Genomic DNA, 24715 nt, shown 5'->3' with positions numbered 1-24715 from the left:
GTAAAAGCTCCTGATTTATGCTCGTCTCAGCCCAAGCTACGGAACTGCTATTCCAGTTCAAAACCCATGTTAAAAAGTGAACTATTTCCTTTAATTTGAGGATAACAATATTGACATAATTAGCTAATTAATGAACTAAATTAAAATTCAAAAAATAAATTTTGAATTTCTGAAAAATGGGTACCCTTCGATTTTGCTGATTTTCTAATATTTTATTCTCCCATACATAAGCTACATCATATAAAAAATCCAGAATGGGCCGACGTCTACGTAACTGCCTTTTAAACTTCGGAATGTCTGGCACTCGCGTGTTTCGTTTTAGCAACCAAGGAGAGGCGCTACCCGGAGATGCTTCTTTCTGCCCCAAACCAAAGCAAACCTAGCCTGACCTGACGTGACCTGACCTAATCTAACATGCGTAAATATGTACAGCCCTCACGGCAGTTGCCGACTGGCCAAATGCTACTTAGATACGAACATTAGCCCTCACGACATTTGCCGGCTGGCCAGATGCTACTTAAAAAACGAATGCGTGCTTAAACACTTGAGGCTAACCGGCCACGAGCCAGCCACCTTTAGATTACGAGGTGGGTACACTCGGCACACTAACTACTAAGCCACGGAGATAGCTGGTCATCGCAGAGATGTAAGCCAGTTTTTTTTTTAATGATGCAATTGGGCATTCTCCGGGCAGCGCCTCTCTTTGGTTGCAAAAAGGAAATACGCCTGACTCTCCCAGCGCTAGGGGAGAAAGGCCCGGTTTAGCCAAAACAGGTATAAAAAACGGAATTTGAATTGTAGGTGGGGCGGTGGGGAACTTTATCGTGTGCCAATTTCATGGCCCTAGATCAATATCTTCAAGATCAAATGAGGTTAATCGTGATGAAATTTGCTATGGTGACTATTTTGCGTTTATACGCCCATAGCTCTAAGAGTTACTGGCCGATTTTCCTATTTCTTCCTTTTTACGACATTTGTAGTGTTATGAGAATCTTTAGATAATCTAACCATAAATTTGGCAGTTAGTGGCCTGCTAAAAGAGTAAGATGTCGCCGGCAAAGGCGCGGGGATCGGCCGACGCGGAAACGTTTCAGTCACAGATTGTGTTTGCACCCTAATAATTCAATTTTTACCAGTTGGATGATGATGTAAATAATAAACCAAATTATTACAAATGCATTCAAATATATTCAAAAAGACACACAAAGCTTTCGGTTCATGGAACCTTGATCACTGTGCCACAGTGCCAAGGAACCTTGATCACTGTGCCACCTTGAGCACAGTGATCAAGGTTCCATGAACCGAAAGCTTTGTGTGTCTTTTTGAATATATTTGAATGCATTTGTAATAATTTGGTTTATTATTTACATCATCATCCAACCTGTCATGGATACTCAACATTTTACCAGTTGGTTTTCGTATTTATTTGACCATTAGTTTGCCTGTACATTTTTAAGCCTTCACACAAAATTTGACACGAATCGATCATAATCAGCGGTAAGAAGCGCAGTGCAAAGATGGAACCGTCCGGCGCCGGCACAGTCTACCATTCAGGCGGCAACGGCCAGGGGGATGTCGTCCCGGTTCGTCCCATGTATTATTCGCCAATCAGCTTAACACTACCGGTGACGTCACTGGAGGACCGCCAATCGGGGCCGGCCGGTCGGGCCCGTAGAAGGCCAAACGCAGACGTTTTCAGAAAAGCGTAATCCGTATAAATACAGTCGTGGATGGAGTTTTGCTGTGATTCGGCTCTCCAAGAGTGCGTCAGGGTACCAGGACCCGGACAAATGTCATAGTGAACCGGCATCTGATAAAATATCCGCTCACCACTTAGCAGCCGACTTCGACCCTTCACCCTCGTAAAACACAAAAGCTTGCCGGTCATCAATCCACCTGCATCTCTGCATTTGCTTACTACCTATATCGACCAGTTACTGCAGCGGTTTTGGAGCGGCTCACGGCCGATAACACACCGGCCGTGCGCTAGCCGCCGGTGCTAAGCGCTAACCATTGAGTGCGCGTGGCCGACTGCCGCCCCGATGGCGCTGGCCCCCGGCACCGGCGCGGCGCTGCTGACCGATGGGGGGGGGGGGCGTGGGCTGCTAATAGGTTAAGCCAGAATTGGGATAGAAACCAGCTTGGGATTGGGATAGAAGCTCAGCGAGACATAAGGGATTGTGTGGTGCCTTCGGTAGGCCCCTCAAAATCACCCGTGTAAGGCCCTCAGGGCCGCCGGTTATGAAGCCTTTGGAGGCACTGGTGTGGGCCCTCACAGGTACCGGTGTGAGGCTCTCAGAGGCATTGGTGCGGGGCCGCCAGAGGTGCCGCTGTGGGCCCTCAGAGGCGCCGGTGAGGGTCCTCACAGTTGTCGTTGTGGGTCCTCAGAGACACTGCAGTGTGGGGTCGTCACAGTCGGGTGTGGGACCCTTAGAGCTGCTGGCTCAAACCCTTCACAGGCCGACAGGGTCTCTCAGAGACCGACAAAGGGCTCTCGAGAGGTCTGCGGTACCTTCGGGAGGTCTGTGGAATCCTTTGAGACCAGCAAGGTACACTCAGACGCCAGTGGGGCCCTCAGAGTCGTCGGTGTGGGGCCCTCAAAAGTCACCGGTGAGTGGCCGTCCGATGCGCAGGTCCCGTCTGAGGCCGTCAGAGGCTTCTGCGTTGAGCCCTCAGAGCCGCCGATTTATGGCCTTAAGAAGCACTGGTTTCGGGACCTCATCAGGGGTGCCGGTTGCACTCAGAGACCGTGGCAGTGGGGCCCTCAGCTAGGCACAGGTGTGAGGCCTTCACAGCCGCTGGTGAGGGCCCTCGAAGGCGCCGTTGTGGGGGCCTTCAACCATTGGTTTAGGGGGTCATCGCAGGCGTGTGTGGAACCCTTAGAGCTGCTGGTCCCTGATAGGCCGGTAAGGGCCCTCAGAGGCCGGCAAGTATAGCCCTCAGAGGTCGACAATAGGCCCCGAGAAGCCGGCAAGGGGCCCTCAAAGGCCGACAAGGGACACTAAAAAGCCGGTGTGGGGCTCTTATGGAGAGAAATGTGGCTCTTTGGAGCACATAAGGTGTTCTTCCAAGCCCTGTGGGGCCCTTCTGAGTCGAAAGATGCCAGCGTGGACCCTCAGCCGCCAATTGGCGTCGCAAGGCCCCTGATCCGATGGGGGCACGTGGCACGTGCCCCCTGCCCCCCCCCCCCACCCACCCCAGGAGCAGATAGAGAATGTAATCGGCGGTGCGGGACACAACAATTGCAATCGTTCCTTCTCCCGTCGCGAGGCCGCCCATCCGACCCATATCCCATGATTGTCAACCCTGGGGCTCGGGTCGGCAATGTACCGGCAAGGAAATCAGCTTTAGGTGAGTAAAAAAGTTATTAAGAGTCATAAGTTGTCGTACGTTCAGTAATAACAACGATACAGTGCCAACTGTACCCGACGCACAGCCTGGAGCCGGGCACCGCCCGGTCTCCACCAGTGACGTCACGCTAATGCTTAGCGACCGGTCCATTGGAAATCGCGGGATGATTCTACCTCTCTTATACGGCCTTGGCAACGGCCGACGCCGGCCGCCGCGCCGCTCCGGCAAGATGTTTGACTTTACACCGCTATTACTAGAAAAGTTGTGGACCGATTTACCTATTGCTTGCACAGGAGGATTCGCAATTCAATTCTGGACAGATGCTGAAAGTTTGACGTTAATGTGATAGTTATGGCGTGAGTTATTGGCGAAAAACAGGTGGGGTTGGCGAAATCCGCCCCTTCCATCGCCCGTGCTACGTTGCACTACTTGTTGCTATATCATCCAAAGTTATCGTTGGCCCACTCTAATTTTCTCAGCACGTATGCCTTACGTGTGGTGGAAGATAATGTCCAAATTTGAGCAAAATCGAAGGGTACCCATTTTTCACAAATTAGATTTTAAGAAATTAATTCAAAATAAAATAAATTCAAAATCGCCAAAAAATGTTAAAATTGCCAAATTTAACTAGCATAACTCCTCGTGTTCACGTTTCCGTTTGTTTGAAATTAATAGCTTCAAAAATGTTGAAGCTATAGATCTTTCAAGATTGCAATACACGTCCAATTCTGCTAAAAAAGCAGAAGTTTAGCGGCTTGTATCTCTGTAGCCCGAGGGCATATGACAAAATCCTTTGACCCTCAGAGGTTTCACCCAATAGCCAACAAGTATACCAAGTTTGAACAAAATCGCAGAGGTGGCCGATTTTGGCTGTCCCGGTTGACATGGAATGCCCCAGACAGCTCTTCAAACGCTGCGGCCATCCTGGCGATCGATTTTTCCAAGGCCTTCGACCTGGTTAGCCATGATGTCGTGCTCAGGAAACTACTGGACCAGCAAGTTCGTCCCTCCATCGTGCCTACATTAGCCAGCTTCCTCAACGAGCGGAAACAGGTCGTTCGACTTGGTGGCTCGAATCCTGTCTCATCAGAGCTCACTACCACGTGTGGAACGCCCCAAGGGACAAAAATCGCCCCGATTGCATTTTTGGCTCATATAAATGACTGCGCAGTTACCGAAGATCATCGATGGAGGTATGTGGACGACCTCAGTATCGGCATCCTGTCTCCTGCAAGAGATGCAAACATTGTCCTTCAGAAAGCCCAGAGGGCCGCATCCATTCTGGAAACATGGTCAGAGAACAATCTCATGAAGATCAACGGAAAAAAGTGTCATATACTCATCTGCAACTTCTCTCACAACACGGATATGGACGGCGCAGTAATCATTAACAACGAACCAGTACCTGTCGTCTCTACCATGAAACTTCTCGGAGTCCATATTACTTCTGACTTAAAGTGGACGGCAAATACAAATCATATCACAAAAAACGCCTCTCGCAGGCTGTTCATGCTCACAGTCCTCCGTCAGTTCCATGCAGATCTGAGCGATATCCGCGCCGTCTACATCAGCTTCATTCGTCCATGTCTGGAATACTGCTCTCAACTGTGGCACACGGGACTGACACAGCAACAAGCACAAGCAATCGAGCAAGTTCAGAAAAGAGCTTGCAAAATCATGATAGGATACGAAAACTACACCGACTACGCCTCTGCCTGCCAGCTCCTCAACCTCGAGACTCTGAGCGAGCGTCGCGATGCTGTCCTCTGCAAGCTGGCGGCCGACATCCTCGCCAACCCCGCCCACCCACTGTACCCGGGCGAGCAGCTGGCAAATGTGAGGCGCCCTCTGCGCCGGCAGCGAAAGTTTGTCGTACCGCGGGCCAAAACTGAGCGGTATAAAAAGTCCACTGTGCCTGTACTCATAGATCTAATGAACAGGATGTGATCCCCACGTAGATATGTTCGGAGCTCTTTTGAAATGCACTGTGTTTTTAATTTTTGTGATGATTTTCACTTCTTCATGTGGTGCCACCATTGCACAGCTCATGTACGGCCTTTTTACCAGTCGTTGACTGTCACGTGGTCAAATAAACCTTTATGTATGTATGTATGTATGCATTTATTTCCAAACCTTTCCGACAATTACGCCAAAATGTGTTGTAAACGGGACGCGGGTTTTCGACGATTTCAGCGCCGGGACTGGCATTGCGTATGTCCACTTTAGCTAGCTTTTTGGACACCGAAAGGAAGACATTGAACCAAAGTATTGTGATATTGACATACTTTGGACAATTTCCTATCGACTGATAGGTATAAAAAGACAAAATTCCAAAATTCGTTTTTTGATTAAATTCGCGCTAATCTGGCGTTTGGCCACACTGTGCGCTGTAGTGAATACCCCAGCTGTGAGCGCCGAGACCGAGGATTTTCGGGAAGGTAGACTGACTGCAGCACTCTGGTGTTCACCGGGACAGTCTACCACTTCAGGCTTATGTGTCCACTCATCCAGGCTACTTGCGAACCGTGTCAGCCGCGCTGAGGCGGTGCCAGACATCCGGGAATCCGAACATCCGGGAGTCCGGACCGCGCCGGGGAGCCGGGGAGCCCACCTATGGAGGTGGGCGTGACCGGTGATTGTGGCGGGCACGTGGGTATAACCTGTTGTTGGGCCATGTTTCATCCAATTGGAAACAGCGAGGGCGGCCGCGGACTAGTTTTGTGGGCCAGACTGGTTTTGCTAGTTGTGAGCGACACAAATTTAGACAGATAGACAGATGAAGCACCGCACTACATTACACTGGTCAGTGGTCACTGACACCGTGTGAGGATAAAACATTGAAGCGGGGGTTCGGGTTGGAGACGCTTTCACGCCCCTTCTGGCTATGCTCCTGGATCGGCCCACTGAGCGACAGTCAGCATGTGACGCGTGATAGATCGTCAAACAATGTTATCCCGCGCCCCGTTGGGCAGGGGGGGGAAGAAATGTCCCATGCCCTCTTTTTCTCTAAACCTCCTGAACAAAGGCTGCCACGGAACTTTATATACACTTTTTGCATTCATTCTACACTCTGGACAAAAGGAAAATACGGAGATCCCAACAGGGCGGCCGGAATCGACGTCAGAGTGACGCCATAATCAGTCAATTTTGGTGCAAAACTGTTGTCTTTAGGTCACATCTGAAAGAAATACTCAGAAAGAGAGTTGATAGGGCTATGAAATGTGCTTTCCTGCGACGCTGTAGCTCTATTGGTTCCCGAGTTATGCGTCGACTTCTTTTAAAATTGTCGACATTCGACCTGGAAATCGGTGAAATTTGGCCGTCTATGACCTCTGGTGACCTGATCTATGACATGACCAAAAAGTAATCAAATAGTTTCGTCTTTATTTTTGACGCTCTTTCGAACGCCGCCTGTTGCATATGGCAGCGTGGCCCAGGAGCCCAAACACCTCCCTCCCCCAGCAGGGCGTGAAAATCCAGGACCCCCATTGGGGCGTGGGTTAATGAAATACACGTAAAACAATTCGCGAAATGATTAGTCCCAAGTGTCGTCGAATTTCGTCCCCTTTACATAGTGCGACTGGCCGTCATTCTTGGAGCTTTGGAAGGTAACCAGCCGACCGCCAGGTGTGACAGGTCAAGGACACATATGGCCGCCGGGCGGGGCCAGCGAGCCAAGCAGACTGCCGTGAGTCGGTGCAGTGGTGAGCTCTGGACCCAGTCGCCCAAAGCCGTGATACTATCATTCAGACAATGGCGCATTTTGGAATACTACCCATGGAGGACAAATGAAAATAATAGTTTCATCACAATGCCCATTGATGAGCCCGCATTGTCACAAATGGAACGTAATAATCTATTTACATACAACTGCAACCTGCCCACCTGAAAATGATAACCTAGACTCGTCCTTGATCACCTGTAATTTCCATCTGTTCCACTGTGAAGTCTCCTTGAATAGGGACGCGAGAACCTGGACGGGGTGGCCGCCAGTTGGTGAACCACCGCAGCTCCATGGGACTTATCTCACCTGTATGTATGCCGAGCCCAATCTTTTGAATGCCGAAAAAGGATTTGGCAGCATCCGTCTATCTTTTCCATCCTCAGGAGACTGAAATCCTTCTCCTCAACGCCCCAATCCCACTCCGGGTTGGGCAGGCGGCAACTTTATCTCGTGCTGGCTGCTCCCTTGGAGTGGCACCGCTGGTGCAGAGAGTGCTTGGGGGGGGGGGGGGCTCGCCGGCGTGTCCAATGTTCATTCAGATGGGCTCAGTCCCGGTGACTCTCTAGAGTGCCTGTCCAGTCCAGACCAATGTCTCCCCCTAATTCCTACAATGGTTCCGGTTCTGAAATGACCTTGTCAGACCGAAATGGCGCCTAACCCAACAAAACAAAAGATTTTGTAGCACTAGCTGATGGTCAGCTGCAGACAACGAAGCTGTCGGATACAAAATGGTTATTGCGCATTTCCGTTTATCATGTATTGACTTCCCAGGAATCATTTTGCAAGCTTGACTGACCTGACTACGCACTTGGTAGCACCGGTATCGTGATACAAGTTATCAACTGCGGCGAATAGAATATAGTTCGCCGGTTAATAAGATTGGTCCCGAGAGCAGCAGCCGTCTGGACCGGCGCACGAGGGAAAAAAACATCAAAGGGATAACTGCGTCCTGAGGATCAGGCAGGACGAAGAAGCTATCACTAAGAAAGAGGTCTAAATTACGTTACAATAACAATCAGTTTATCTTTTCAATGATTTCTAAAAAAAAGTTTCTGAATTGCACAGTTCCCACTGATACTGTTTCTACGGCGAAGGGTTCGACAATTAGCTTTGCAGTGGCAGTGGCTATGTAGTGGCACGGAATATATAGTCTACGACATGGAATGGACAAGATCGAGATTTCCTGTAACTGCTGATTTTTTGGCGACCTGATGATTTAGTCGTGCGGATGTGCTGTGGTTACTTCCTTTACGAGGATGAAAGTATAGTTGCCAGACCTATAACTAATAGGGGAAGGTGGGCATAACGGGGTACCGAGGGCCCGGGGCAATATGAGAAGGTGCATTTTATTCTAATCAGGTGTTGCTGTCTGGAATCACTTCTGGCACTTTAAACTTCGCTCGTTTGCCGCCCTTTTCCGGTGGACGCCGACGGGAGGCGGCGTTGCTGAGGATGGTGGGTAAGATTTTTTCATGGTGCTGATGTATTTTTCAACATTCGCTTGGTAACTTCCTAGGTGAAAATCCGTTCGAGTAGGTTTGTCATAGTCAGTGAAAGCAATGACTCTCGTCCTAGTCAACCTTTCGCTGCGATAGAAAGTTGCCCGCTGTTTTGATAAACATGAACGATCCTGCTCTATTGCCAGTGTCCTTCGGGGGTTAAAACGGGTTTCCGGTAGAGGCGATATGGGGTGTACCCATTTACGTGCCCAGAAGTGCTTTTTTGTTACAGTTAAAACTAGTTGCCTTTATTGGCCCACTCACGTTTCATAAATGCATTTAGAGGAGGGGTTGTGTTAAACGTTTTAAACGTTGTCATAATGTTTCTTCATTATAAGATAGGTACACACTGCACAGGCACCGTGCATGTGCCTAATATATATTTTTGCCGAGATAAACTCTTTCATTTTCAGTAGCTTGGACGGAGACCGAGGAAGATGGTATAGCTATGGTGAAAGTCATCGAGAAAGCCCGTATTGCCCCATGCCATTTCCCGTTTTACCCCATGGGTGGGGCAAAACGGAAAAACGTACAGACCTGTTCAAAAAAATTTTTAAAATGCGTCTGGATATCAGATCAAGTAAATGCACTGGCACTTTATCAGCAAGGCATCAAGGTCTCGCATAGCACCGGGAACAGTAGTCTTGATTCATTCCTTAAGGAACAGCCAGAAGACAAATTTTCTTACGGTGCCCATATTGCCCCACCTTCCCCTAGACTGGGATGAAAAATGTCAAAGGTGTATAAATATGACAGAGCAGCAGTTTTAGTATGGAATGTCGTACTGGAATGAGGGCAGTTCCAGAAAATCACTTTAAATGGTGGCGGCAAATTGAAAAAGTAATCCTTCATTTTCCACAATACCTACTTGGGATTTGGAAGGCTGGCTGTTGCTGGCCCCTGTGCCTAGCTTATTCGGCAGCCGGTGGCATGCACATGCGATGTAGCTCCATACGGATGTATGTGACCGCCATGGTTCGCAGGACGTCAGGATGGCACATCAACTGCGCCAGATGTTCAGCCTCACGCATGGTCATGACGCAATTCACCAGACGTTTGCATAGGTTGTTCTCCAAATGCAAGCTTCCTGCTTGGACTTGCTGTTTGAACTGCTTGTGCCTTGTAGCACGCTACAATAAATGCGTCACACTCTTCCGTGGGGCGAAGTAGGCTACCCACATCGTTGGGCCTGACGGCAGTGTAGGATTTCAACGCAGTAAAGGTTTCAACATTGGCCAGCGGCACCGTAGCTTCCTTGAGCAGAGTGGTTTTGCACCCGCTACCGTTGAGTCGCGCTTTGCGTACGAGATAGCCTCCCACGTATGAGATAACGTTTCTTGTTTCCATTGGTATCTCGATACCATCTACCGGCTGTGGCTCCACCCGCGACACCGGTGACAGGGCCACACCCGCCCCAGAAACTGCCCATCTGTCCGCAGCAGCCGTCTCTCCAAGTGGCGCTTGCGACTCGCAGACTGCATTGCAGTTCTCTGGACGTCCAGGGAGGCCCACCCCGGCCACGGGCAGCCACGGATGTTTTCGCTGGCAGTGCCGTGCCGCATTAGCTGCGCTAAACCCTCTTTACAAATTTTACAGTAACGCGTTTTAATTTTCATTATAATTTTAGACCAATGTTAAAACTGTAATGCAACGAATATGTATAAATGCTCCCGTAACAATGTGTGCTAAAAGTTTCCAATAAAATATACGGTTACCATTTCAAAGTCACAGTCACAACCTGGCCCACGCCTTGCCTGGCCCAGGGGGGCAACACGGCTATTCGCGCAATGTATTCATTTATGGGCCGGGCGGGGCCTCGCGATGACGCGGCTGGAGGCAACTGCTCGGCGCGCTAGGATACTTCTGGCGGGGCCAGGCGCTGAACGGTGTGCAATGAATGGGTTATGGTCGGGCAGACAGAGATGAGGTATTGAATTTGAATTGACATCAGCAATCGGGTGGGGAAGGAGAACGTTTCTTATCGAGCTTGGGATGGGGAAAGCCGAAAATATCACGATCGGCTCATAGCTCCGACAGGGCCGGGTGCCGTATCATGTGTAGTATATTTAGGCGGGCAGGCACAGATGAGTTATTTGATTTAAATTCACCCACTGAACTCTATAATGTGGAATGCGCATCGGCCGCCAGATGGTGTCCAACGGTGCCGCCATGTTGCGCAGACCAGGAAGCGGCCGGCCGCCTGTGTTGGGGAATAGGGAATTCGGGACCTCGATTTACGTTTGCGGTCGCTGCATCCGTTACGTTCAAGCTATGTGGACACGGAACCCGGCATCTTACGCAGAATTGAGTGGAGAATAAGATGAAATCCTAAAAACTTCTCAGATACAAGGAACTAATACGTTAAGCCCTTATAAGTCAATGGGGAAATATGAAAATTGCTATTTTGGCGCCGAGAATGATCTGAAACTATCTCAAGCATATACAATCATGATTTCATGCACTCCTTGCAAGGTTCTATGCTTCATATTTGCATTGTTGCCCTTGCGTGACGTCATTTGTGACGTCACAAGGGTCACAGTTTTTCTTCAATAACTCCCGATCAAATTGAGCTAGCGAGTCGGGAAAGCCACCAATGGACTCAGGAAGACCTGCCGAATCGAATGATATGCGACATGACCTCTTTCGACCAACTTCGTGACCTGGGGGTGCTGACCTGACCTTGACCTTAGGTCAACACCCTAAGTTGACCTGACCCGAACAAAAAGTATATCACTCGATGCGCCTGAGCTAGCTGAACACGATGATGCCAAAATCGCGGCTCTACGGCCATTTTTGGCGAAGTTATTTACCAAAAACCGAACCCATGCCTTAGATCACTTGACCTGACCTTAGAGGTCACCGGTTGACCCGGGACCTTTACAGTGGGTTCCTACCAGTCACTCTGCATTATCCTTTGTCGCAAACGACCAATTAATCGCTTAATTCTAGTTTAATTAGCGGCGCATTAGCGAGGTGGGTTCAATCAACCCCCTCGGCCGGGGCAAATGTAGGTCCGGCGAGTGAATTTGAGGGATTCTGAAGATACGATCGTGTTCCCCACTCAATTCTGCGTAAGATGCCGGGTTCCGTATCTACGTAACTCGAACGTAACGGATGCGGCGGCCGCAAACGTAAATCGAGGTCCCGAATTCCCTATTCCTCAACACAGGCGGCAGCCGTTTCTTGGTCTGCGCAATATGGCCGCCACCGTTAGACACTACGGCCAATAGGGTTCAAGCGGCATTGCTCCCCTGTGAATTCACCTTACCATCGGTTTCTGGTGGGGTTTGAAGACGTTTTTAGTCAAGCTCGGAGTGGGGCGGCCCACTGGCGGATCCAGGGGAAGGTATTTGGGGCAAATGTCTTCCCCCACAACCAGGGCAGCGCCCGAAATCGCTTTTCGAGAATAAAAGAAAACTTCGCAGCTTTTCTGAGGAAATGTTGGTTAAAGGGACCCTCCCACCTTAACATTAGTTTTGAGTTGAGATAGCCAAGTTTGCGGCCAGGCTCAGAAACCACCATTTATCCTGGTCGCAACCCCCGCAGCTTTATGGTGTTCTAGAAATTTCTTCCCTTTACTTGCAGGGTGGGACCAGCGTGGTCCCTATCTCTTAACCATTACGGGAATCTGATGACGTCATCAGGCTTTCGAACGTCCGTTAAATGTTTGACTAAAACGTTTTGTAGCACGCGGTGGTATATGCTGCTTTGCGCGCAACAAATGCCGCACTTTCAAATAAAGTCGCTAGGAACAGCGGAGATCCCAAAAAGTAAACAAAAGTAAAAGTCTAATATCTTGAAAACCGGTGAATATTTTTCGATGAAATTTGGTAGATATTCGTTTTTGCTCTTTCTGAACCGAGCGACATCACTTTCATGCCAATTCATTAACTTTTTTGAAGGTGGGAGGGTCCCTTTAATCACACTGCACAGCAGTGCGCAAGGAATCGAAATACGAGTTTTTTTTTAAATTAATTCCGAGAAACCTTTTTGGGGTAAGCCCCCGCAGTGTCCAAGACCGCTTCCTGGATCCGCCAGTTGTGAATAAGTCACGGTCGATACCGTCGATACCGAGCTTCGGCGGGACCAGGCGCTGTATACGTTGTTCTTTCAATGAAGAGGTGGACAGACACCTAGCCCCACATCCTACTGCTATGCCCGTGCTTCTGTGGGTGAAGCACTAAAGCATCACGGAATCCCACAGGACCTGCGAGTCGACGAGGTGGCCGCTTTGGCCGCCGGGTACTGCAGCTCCGTGGAGTTGCCTGGGACCGATGGCAAAACAACAGCTCCGGCGGTGCCCCTATGGGCCGTAGTAATTATAGTGAATTCCCGTAATGTAGAGATCATATCCTCAATGATCTCCATTACCATTTTATATTCCTTAACAGTATGACAGACCAATTATGCTTGCCTACGTTCAGGCATTACCTCTGATGGTCATACGCCCAGTACAACATGTGTTGTCTGTCAAACAACAATCGACGACGGGATCCCTTCTCATCATCTCTTAACCCGCGCGGGGCTGGGGGGGGGGGGGTAAATTTTACCCCCCCTCGCGAATTTTTGCGATATCTCAAAAACGGCGGCGCGCAGCGCCGCCAAACTTTCAGTACCTTTTCTTACATCAATTTGACACGTTCCCTGAAAATTTGAGCGAAATCCGTCGGAAAATTTTTGAGAAATTGACGTTTTAGTGACGTCATGTTCGCCATTTTCGCCTCAAAAACGGCAAAAGTTCAAACGCCGCTAACATCTTCATTTTTGAAGGAATCAAGACGTAACAAAAAAGGTTATACGTAATTTTACTTTGTCTATCAAATGGCTATCTCGGTTTTTTGAAAATTTTGGATTTTGGCCTACATTTTTTCAAAAAACTGACTTTTTTGGGAAAATCATTATAAAATCCAAAATTTTGAGTCTATCGAAAAAAACCGGAATATATGTCAGAGAAGTGGTCTATGTGCACCTACATACCAAATTTTAGAAGAATCGGTTTAAAAATGTGGGAGTTATTCAAAATTTTATGACGTCACGACACACAAAATTTTTGAAAAATGACTTTTTTGGAAGTTCTAGACCTCGTACGGAAACAAAAATAGCACCATTCGATTCGCCGTGAAAAACTGCATCAGATAGACACCTTTTTTAGGCCTTAACAACCAATTTCAAAATTTGACCTCACTTGACCTGACCTTGACCTGACCTCGACCTGAAATTCATCCAGAGGTGGTCCATATCACTTATTGAGTGTGCCTATTGAATTCTATGAGTAAAATGACCCATAAAACATGTGTCGCACATGCCCTTTTCTATATTTTGTTTTTTGGTGACCTGACCTGACCTGACCTGACCTTGACCTTGACCTCTGAATGATATTGTATGCAACGAATATTGTCTTGGTAGCCTAAGAACACGTTTTGGGCGATCAGTCTCAGTCCATGACTCCATTCTTCGGCAACTACGGTGCAAGACCGATACTGTAGAAACTTGCAATTTGTACCCTTGACCTGACCTTGACCTTGACCTCAAACTTTAAATTAAGTACATGTTTTTAGTAGTTCGTGATGAGAGCTTTCGATTGGCGTTCGAATTTTCCAAATCGGACCATTAGTTCGGGAGATAACAGGGGGGTAAAATTTACCCCCCCCCCCCAGCCCCGCGCGTTCGGCTGGAGACCCCAGCCCCGCGCGGGTTAAGCCATCGGTTGTCAATTCACCCACCCCGTTTCCCTAAAAATAGACGGTCAGATTCGGCCTGGGTCCTTACGACCCCTTTAGATTCGCCAGAGACGGGATCGGATCGCCGTTATTGCACCCGTCTTAGAGTGTCTTTAATACTATGACAGCTTCGACCACGGACGTCGGACGGGGTGATCGTTCCACGAATGTACCTACGCACCATCCAGGCCTAGGATGCATCGAGGTTTAAAAGAATGCAGTCTGTAGATCAATCAACATAAGAATGGTGGTATGCAACCACATTAAAATATCTCCCCGGCTCCCGCAACGTTCCAACGCCCCTCCGTTATGCATTCGCCTTGTGTGTCCGCCGAGCCGGGCTTGCCTCCAATGGCGTCATCGGCCGGCCGGCGGCGTTCAAGGTCAAACGGCTGGTGTCCTTACCTGGAGTTCTATAGCCTTGGCCTGGCCCTTGAAGACGAATCATTCGATGATTGTTAAGAAAATGTATGAAAATGTAAACCCACGTGGAAAGAAATTCATCCGCATCCTCCGGATCTCCGGATATTCATCCGACAAAATCCTTGATTTTTGGTTACACTCGTGGCAATGCTAATCGAAGCTCCTGTCCATTCCATGTCGTAGACTATATATTCCGTGGTAGTGGTCACCCATTTCAAAACATTAAGGATATCTTCTTCCTACCCTCATTCTATACATAAGACCACAAGCGAGGATCATCATTCGGTTCAGCAGCCGTCCTTGTTTTCCTCAGGACCAGCCCATCCGCATTCGCCACACGCTTCCCTTTCTAGACTGGCTGATACCCCCACCAGGTAACCGGCGGAGTGGTGAGGACAAATCCGCCTTGGACCACACCCTCTCTGGGGCAACCGTTTGAGCGACAGGGCTGTCTGTCCTATCATGACAATTCCGTCCCACACCGGGTCGATCTCTAATGCTGCGGGGCGCATTCCGCATAGTTCGCACAGTCCAATGCCTAGTTTGCCTACCCCTATCATGTCAGCCCATAGCTCTACGATGGCCTCCCATACCGGAAGAGTTTGCTCCCAGCAAAACAAACAAAGCAAACAAAACTGCTGACCCGAGAAGGCCGCGTACCGATCGGCGATGTTACGAGGCCGCACGGCGCACACGGCTCGGTCGGGGTCAGGTTACTTATGTTGAGTCGCGATGGTCTGTGCTTCGCCCACCGGTAACGTATGACCTTGACCTGCTACACCATGCCGCCGCTGACAACTACATATGTCGTTTTCCCACAGTCAGCCGAAAAGCTGACCGAATGTTTATGTGTCCTTGACAGGTCACGCCAGGGCCAGGGGCTGATTGGCTCGCTGCCAAACTTCCGGGAGCTAGTCACACAGAGCTGACACTGAATGCGATAAATGCTATGCCAACTCCGACACCAGCACAAATTCGTTGCATTTGTGCTAGTAAACCTTACTGTTATGTCGGTCCATTCAGATAAAAAAATAACAAATACGTCTGCATGTATTGTATTACTTGTTAGAATGCGTTCAGTTATTGTAATGTATTGCTCGCAAATGGCTAGTGCTATTTTATGCACATTAATGCTCGGTTCTCTGCCACTCACAGTACTGGCTTATGGTGAGCTCAATACACAATACACATCATGATCAGACCAAGGCAGGCCGCAGGGTCACGAGCCCAACTCACTCTCAGTCCACCCGGTCCGGCGCCGGACGGAGCCGGACGGCCACTCGCAGGTAGGCAACCCGCACAGCACCGGCAGCCGCGGGCGGTCAGCTGACTGACCGGCCGGCAGCAGGCGTGCGGCGGGCCACGGACGGCCGACCTTGGGCCGACCCGCCGGGCGGCGAGGGAGGAGAGAGGCGCATTGCGCAGCTCGAACGCTCGGCTACACACACACACCCGCCCCAGTTCCCGCTGCGTTTGTAGCGGTTCGGTGGCGCGACGGTAGAGGGGTGAAGTTCGGGTAGATGGGTTGTGTGTTCGAACCGCAGCTGAGTTACGTTTTCAAAAACACACATGCACACATAATGCGAAATTGCAGCACTTGCGCTTAGCGCAAAGTGTTCATTGATCATTTTGTCACATACCCTTAACTCTACCTTAACTCTCGACATTACCTACCCAACGGATGGTGCTATGGACAGAGAGCCTAACTACGGAAAGCATGATTTTGAACATTTTTAGTGGTTGGTCAGTGCTGACCCAGCGAAAACTTACTTATAACTCATCCTCATCTAGAAAAATAAAAACTGGTTTTGTCGCGCTGAAACTGTGTTCAGCAATGAGGTCCGGTGCCATTGCCATTATAGATAGCATGCCGTACGGCTTATCCAGCCATGCTCGCCGGACTGGCCCGGCCGGTCTTGACCCACCGTAACCGAGCGAGTCAGGTGTGTCGCAATCAAAGGTCACACAGGCGTCCCTGCCCCAGGCGCGGTCCCAAGCCTCGATGTCCGGCACCGCCTTAGCGCGGCTGACACGGCTTGTTTAGCCAGGCCACATAAGCCTGAAATGGTAGACTATCCCGGTGAACACCTGAGTGCTGCAGTCAGTCTACCTTCCCGTAACTCCTCGGTCTCGGCGCTCACAGGGGTATTCACTACAGCGGTGCGGCACAGGGAGGATCAAGCTTAATTTGGAAACAATAGTACCACCTGCTGCACGAGCCACCGCAAGGTCACCAACTCAGGTAGGCAACCCGCACAGCATCGGCATCCGCGGGCGGTCAGCCGACTGACCGGCCGGCAGCCGGTGAGGTGGGGCCGCGGACGCACAGTGGCCCTTTTTCAGAATTAGCACGCATAAATTCAAAATATTTTTTTTCTTCTTTTGAGTAACAAGCAGTCTAATCGTGTGCAAAACATTCCAAACTATCCGATGGTGCCATTTTTACCTCCTAAAAAATAATTATCTTTGGTAAAACTGACCGCAAAATCGAAGTTTGTCGAGAGGCGCGCGGACACCACCGGCGGACCCTAAAAAGTAGGGTGAGATGAACATCAATTTGTAAGGCTTTCGGTGAGAAAATATTAAAAATTAGTGGCATGGCTGTGAAGCTGAGTTTACGTAGAAGCCCTAGAAACCACAATTTTCATTGTATAAACTTAAATAGACCACTTTTGCCGAATATTGTGGACACAATAACAGGACAATTATTAACTGGAGATGGCGGCATACATATGAAGCTTTATGTTAAGTAACACACTCTGGGACATATCGTATTATACATCGTTCGAATCGCCGATCTCTTCTGACCATGTCCACCAAAGGGCATCGCGCCATTTTGCGCCATTTTGCTTCTACGGTGAATAACGTGAGCCAGTTCAGTCCGCGAGCGGCTGTGGCTCCTATTCGATACGACTAAGCTCATTGACCTGGCTCGAAGCTGGTGTCACCTGGTGGGCGCCTAAATGTGGCTTGACTTTTGCCATAAGATGTGCTTATTGAAATGTCATATAGGCATAACGCTGTGCTCAAGAAAAATTGTCCGATTTCTTGTCGCGTTTGATGTCCAAGCCGCACAAGTCCCGTGGTCGGCTTAAGATCTAACGTCAAAAGCGCCTATGTGTTTGTATTGTTCGCGTCGCGCTGACCTTAGTTGCTGCCCGGCCGGGGCCGATTAACGGTGGCTGGCAACAGCTGCAGATGCGGTCACGTGACGCCCTGAGGCGTCCTGGCGGTCAGTGCAGCGCGGTCGGCTGGCGGGCTCGCCACACTTGCGTTCGGAGCGGCCTGGGCCGGCGGGCGAGCCGTGCGAACGTGCGCCAAATCTTGGGCCGAGCGGCCTGTCGCTGTTGGGCCGAATCTCCTTGGGCAGTTCGTTTCTTTTCTTGTCTTTGCATTGGCAGGGAATACGTCCTTGATCACGTGGTGATGTCTTGCACCACTTTCAGGTAATGTGGGAATTAATGCGTGCTAATTCTGAAAAAGGGCCACTGTGGGACGGCTGACCCGCCGGGCGGCGAGGGAGGAGAGGGGTGGGCGAAGCTCGAACACCCGGCTGCACCCGACGAACCAATCTTAGAAATTACCGACCGGTCCGAAGTCACTGCCCAATGAAACATTCCAAGCAAACCACATCAGCCAGGTCATCAGAAATTACATCACGTCACGTCTACCCAGTGCTCCGTGCGAGTGGCATCTAATTAAAAAAAATCTGCGGTTACATTTTCAAGACTTCTCTGGGTTGGAATTGAACCAGCGCTCTTCCAGTTAACATTCAAGTACCACTCTACCAGCTGAGCTGCCAGAGGGTTAGGGAATAGTTAGCTTAGGCATTCCACGATAGATCGTACTACTTTTTTCCAATTTGACACCCTCATCTCTCGGAATTTGACGAGAATTGGTCTCAGGGGTAATCAGGGGCTCTAAATCCTCCTGTAACAATTTCACGCTTATCAGATAAGTATTTTTTGAGTTATGATGTACAGGGTGTCCCAAAAGTAAGGTCACCATTTGTTTTGGCCACACCGCCAAAAATACGCGATGGATAGATATACATAAATTGGACATCATATGAAAGAGCATTTTATAAAATTTTACTCTGATATACATATGAGTCAATACATTTGCTAGTAGCCCCACATTTGCTGCTTTTCTGCATGGCTACCATTTCGGGCCGCGTGCACGAATAGACTGCGTTTTACTTCCTCCACTATTCTGGAGCGATTCTCTGGTGAGATGCCGCTTATGTTTGCTCGGAGGGATCATCCTTTAGTTCTTCCCGGCTCGTTGGGTTGTCCTAAAAGACAACCTTTCCGTTGTGTATCCAGAGAATAAAAATATGAAGGTGTAACGTCAGGTGACCGCGGAGGCCATTCAATGGCGTTGCCCTGACTGAAAATTACGCGATCTCACATCCACTCTCGGAGACAATGCATGATCTTCAGGACGGTGCAAGCATAGTCTATGTCTATTCTGTGATTTTATATGATTTTTTTTGAACAAATACCGTTTTCGGTCGAAAACTCAGAAATCATGACGTCACTTAAACCTCGATATCTCAAAAAATTTCCGACCGAGTTTTTTTAAACTTTGTCACAATAAACTTCAATCAATTCCCTACAGGTACCCAAAATTTTGGCCCGGCGAAAAAAGTGGGGGCGTTTAACGCCCCCCTCCCCCAGCGACTCGCGGGTTAAGGTCTCAGGCTAACCGGTAGCGTCTGAGGTCAGGTCAAGTGACTGAAGTTACGGGTTCGGTTTTTAGTAAATAACTTCGCAAGAAATGGCCGCAGAGCCGCGATTTTGGCATCATTGTGTTCGCCTAGCTCAGGTGCGTCGAATGGTACCGTAAACGGAGGTGGCTTTGCCATGTTTTCAACTTAAGACGCTTGTATTCTTTACAATTCTTAACTTGTTGGGATGGCTCTATGTTCAAAACACGGATGAAGATTAGCTCTTTTGGTTTTGCTATTATCGTATTTATATCTTGCCGAAAAAATATAATTTCTTAAAGAAAATGAGTCGTGGCAAAATTAAACTGAAAAAGGTGTGACTTTGCCACTATGTCAAAAAATGGTTTTTAACGCTTGCAAATAATTTTTAAGCATTTTTGTTCCATTGTATGGGGGAGGGCAACCATCTTTAACTGTTTAATAGGAAAAAAATGAAGCAATTCAAAAATTTTTTGCTCTTAAATGATGTACAAAAAAAGGAGAGATACATTAACAAAAAGACGTATATTGAAGCACAGAGCAGCATATTTTAATAAATCCAACCGGTTTCAAAGACCTCTCGTCTTCGTCATCAGGGATTGAAATATACAGAAAGGAGAAAGGTTACATATTTAAGCGCTTTACCACATGCCGAGATATCCCTTTAACATTAGCACGTGCATTTGGGAAATGGCTTCGGCCCGCCTCGGCTAATGTTGAAGGTATTTGGGAAACGATTCGGCCCTAGTAGGGCTTTTTGATTTTCCCAGACAAAGTTTTACTGAATATTCTGAGCGGAAGAACCAATTTCAAAGAAGATATTTACGGATTGTGTGTTCACTAACAGTAACAGCAAAAGTAAGTGACTGCGTGTTTATATACTTTTGCTGTCAACGTAATTCAACTAAACAAGGTTATCGTTATAATGACAATGTATTTATTGCTGCAGAACATGGTCGGAATAATCATTATTTCTACATAATGCACGCAAAAAAAAAACGAACAATTTAAATGCGTGAAGCATCTTAACGTGCCACAATGAAACATTTGATATTGTTCCAGCTGGGATCCAAGACGCGTTTGATTCAGCGTTTCACCCAATTTTTAGTTTTCCTCACGGTTTCCTCACTCCTGCCGGACTCCATATCTTTATTCTAACTTCTGGCGTTTCACCATCTTCATCCTCAGCTTTTTCAAACCCTAAATAAGGGGGAAGTAGGAATTTCATCTTTCATACTCAACGCAGCCTAATAATGAAAAACAGAAACAAATAATCACGGTGACTATAAATAGGAACATAGTATTAATTAATATAATATTAACACAATATTAACATTAAAGTGTAAAATATCAAATGAATATGATATTAACTGTTGCGCCGGTACGGCATGTGGTAAATCTCTTCCCAACCTTGGGCTGTGAAAATGCAGTTTTATCAGGGGGAGGCACTCGCCTTGGCCCAAGGCCGTATAAGTTAGGTAAGATCGTCCGGGCTCGCTAATGTTACAAATCTGCAACACTACGGTGACGTCACCGGCGCATACGCTCCCTGGCTCCATCCTGACCCTGATGCGGCGGCTGGAATCGCTGCTAATCGAAAAATTACTTGTGCAATAGCGCTTTTAAATGACTTTAAAAAGGGGGAAAATATGATAACAAAATAATTATAAGAATCCCCTGTCCCGACTTGGATCGTACGACCCCGCCACCTAGCGGACAACGCCGTAATTAGGGTTGAGTTGGCGATCTCCAGGTGGCTCGTCACTCGTCAGCTGTCAGCCGCAGGCAGGCGAGGGCCGGCAGGCGCTTAAGTTATGTTAACGCCAGGTCATGCTCAGGAAAATGCGACATGCTTCATAACGGTCATTTATCTCGAAAAAGATGCGGTGCCCTGTGGTGCTATGGCCCACATGACTCGGGACCCGTGAGGCCCCTGTAGTCACCAGCAGCTCCCAAGGCTGCTACGGACGCGATACCGCAGATACGTACTCCGAAAATTGCTAGACAAAGGACTGCGATGGAGCCTGGAGGAATGCATTGCAAGGACTATGTTTTGGTTTATGTTCCTGTGCGTAATCGCGGGGCTATCGGTGTTAGGGTCCCGGGGGCCAAAGCCATGCGGGCAACTGGGGTGTATCTGGATGGTGAATGGTGATGATATCGTGTTTTTGTTCGGCCACATGGGCACAATAACGAAAGCATTGATTCACTCCGTCCGAAAGCCTAGGTACCGAACCAATTAAGAACCACCAACAGATGTATTCCATGACAGGAAACAAAACGACCCCAACACTACTCGCGCATGTCTATCCAATATCCATCCAGTGAGGGAGCACATGTGGTCCGTGTCCCCGCACACACGGGCACACAGACGATGGGTAACGCAACCACGAGTCGGCACAACGCAATCACGAATGGTTAACGCAACCACGAGTCGGCACAACGCAATCACGAATGGTTAACGCAACCACGAGTCGGCACAACGCAATCACGAATGGTTAACGCAACCACGAATGGATAACGCAACCACGAGTCGGCACAACGCAATCACGAATGGTTAACGCAACCACGAGTCGGCACAAGATGAATGAGCAAAAGCGACTGTCAACCACGCAACCACGAATCCGCACAAAATGAATGAACCAAAATTACTGTTCAACAGGGGTCAGCACTGCGCGCGTCCAGAGAGGCCAAGCCGGCAGCTCGCGTGATCACGCCCTGGGTCCGCGCCCTCAGCCGGGGTAGGCTCACCGTGCCATCGCCGAACTGGATGACCATCGTGGAAGAGTTCGAGGTCATCTTCCGGTTGATGATGGGTGCTACCGTCGACGGTCAGTCCGGTATCGTGCAGAGGCTGCTGGCGGCACTCCAGGTAAAGCGTCCATCTCTGGACGCCAGGATCGCGAGGAAGCTGGTGACGACGCGGGTCCACCTTCGGATCCGCTCACTAAACCAGCGCCAGGACGAAGTCGTAAGCACAAGTGATCCGCTCCTCGCGTAGGCCGGCCTGGCTCCCAGTGATGGTGCGCCGGGAGCTGCTCGCTGCCCGGCTGAACTGTCTGACAGCCTCAGAAGACAGAAAGTGACGGCGCTCTCCACACTGGCGAGTGATGCCGGGGTAAAGATGTCGGCACTGGACGCCGCCGGCAGACGCAGTGCGTTCTCCATCTGATTCAGCTGCTTCCTGCCGATTTACCTGAAACAAAGTCAAGTGAAATCAATGATCCTTCTTACCTAAGTGGTGGCCTGAGCTCTGCAATACGTGGACGTATCAATGGCCACAAAATCTATCTAATTAAGGTGCTGTTTAAATAAAGATAGAATTAATAGTGAATAGTGATTGTTGAAATGGCGACGGTCGGTGAGCTTAAACTAATGTAAAGTGGGAAACCCCAAAATTTAGTGTGTACAATATCTTAGCGCGAGCACCACTGAACATTAAGTCAGCTCGCGCAATTTGATAGCCGCGTGCTGCTATCACCGGTGAAACAGGGCCCAGGTTTAGAGCCTTGCCCACAGTTTCCACTCAAGTGATTCAGAGGTAAGCTTAGTCTGAGTCTGATTGCAACATCATTCTCAAAGCTAGCATCTGAGTGTATTCAGTCTCTATCAAAACTACTGATTGCTGGAACCCTTGGCCCTGTTTCACCGGTGATAGCAGCATGCTACCTACTATCAAATTGCACGTGCTGACGTAATGTGATGAGGTCACACTAATGACGTTTCGTGCAATCTGTGAGCTTCGTTTGGACCAGAGTTGCTGTCTCGTTGAATTGCGTTTGATACATTTGTTTGATCGCATGGCCGTGAAGATGCTAGCAGCAATATTTGATGACATCACACAGATTGACTGAGTCATGCTTTGTTGATGTTTCCATGGAAACCCAATTTGACACGTGTAATAGCAGCGTGCTGCTATCACTGGTGAAACAGGGCCCTTGTATTGACAGTTCAAGCACCTAACAAAGAAAATATCAAATTCAATTATCTCCTCACCTTGATCTATCACTCAGAGATGAGGACACTCCCTCAGTGTTGATGATGTCCTGCGCAAGGGACTTCATCTGTCGGCGATCACTCCTTGAAGCCCGAGTGCTTTGTTGCGCCGGTCTGTGAAAACACCATTTACATCAACATTCAAATAGGGCACAACTTCAGTGAGCTGCTTTGAGCATTGGTGACTGATGCACAGATTATATTTGATATGCAAAATGTTTCAAGTATCATGCAAATATGTCGGTAGCGGTACCTAACTTGGTACCTACCTGCTTACTAGCAACCTAATTTACAAATTAATGTGTCATGGTACATATCTGACAAGCGCACACAGTCACAGTGCAAATCCAAAAGCAAATATAAATTTGTTACAATTTCCATCACAATAAGAAAGATTCGAATTAGTACATTACCAACTGAATAGTTGGCATTCATATCAAATCCATTAAAATGAAATACATACCCCGAAGACCCAGCACTGCGCAGATTCTGTGTTGGAACCGCATCAGTCTTCAGACATGGGCTCACACCTGGCATCAGGGATGCTTTCACAAGGTAGGAAGGATCATAATCTGAATCAAGAAAGTGGTCTGAGCAAGTCCTTGCCTGCAACACATTTATAGGATCCTGCCTCGAACATCTATGCACCCAGGTCGCACATGTGGCTGGATCCTTCGGGAACCGAAAAAACGATTTTGTGCAGAACTTGCCAGTCCTTCGGTAACTTCGGCATGTAGCCACCGCACAGTACGACATCCTGAATCAAGTCCTGAATCATTCAATCAATTTAAGTTTCAATGGTTTCAAACAATCAACTCGAGGGTACAACCAAGGTACAACACAAGCAAGAAACAGGAAATGAACTTGTTTACAACCGTGAGTCCGTGACCCTCAAAATCGAATTCAAGGCCAAATTTGCGGGGAAGGCCAGCTGAGAAGTGTCCGGTCCGCTGACGTCACGGGTAATGTTAAAGATCCGGGTGCCCGGCAAATAGGAAAGCTCGGGATGACAGCCCCCTGCCTTGGCCGTATATGGGCCAGAATGTCTAACGATTTCCGCCATGTTGTGTATACCAATTTTTTTGTATACCAAAGTCTTGAAAAGTTGATCACTGCAATCAAACTGCAAGCATGAAGCAGCAGCACTTTTGAGTAGTGTACCTCTCACTAAACTGCACCTCTGCTACCGTACATGCAATTTATATGTCTGGTATACACAACATGGCGGAAATCGATAGACAAAAACAAGTCACCAATGCTCCTTCCAGTATATATTAGAGTTCAGTGAGTTTTA

The 24715-nt window shown here is 48.5% G+C and overlaps 1 long non-coding RNA gene across 1 annotated transcript; it reads right to left on the bottom strand.

Annotated features, from left to right (window-relative positions):
* Positions 1–21734: 21734 nt before the first annotated feature.
* Positions 21735–24439, bottom strand: LOC122370661. Its single transcript, XR_006254592.1, has 3 exons — positions 23885–24439; positions 23422–23535; positions 21735–22621 (listed from the first exon to the last, which is right to left on the bottom strand). It is a non-coding gene; the product is annotated as an uncharacterized LOC122370661 (long non-coding RNA).
* Between the last annotated feature and the right edge of the window lie 276 nt (positions 24440–24715).

Source organism: Amphibalanus amphitrite, unplaced genomic scaffold, assembly GCF_019059575.1.
Source record: "Amphibalanus amphitrite isolate SeventyFive unplaced genomic scaffold, NRLGWU_Aamphi_draft 001157F_arrow, whole genome shotgun sequence".
Classification (NCBI taxonomy): Eukaryota; Metazoa; Arthropoda; class Thecostraca; order Balanomorpha; family Balanidae; genus Amphibalanus; species Amphibalanus amphitrite.
This window is presented reverse-complemented; position numbering and strand designations above follow the sequence as displayed.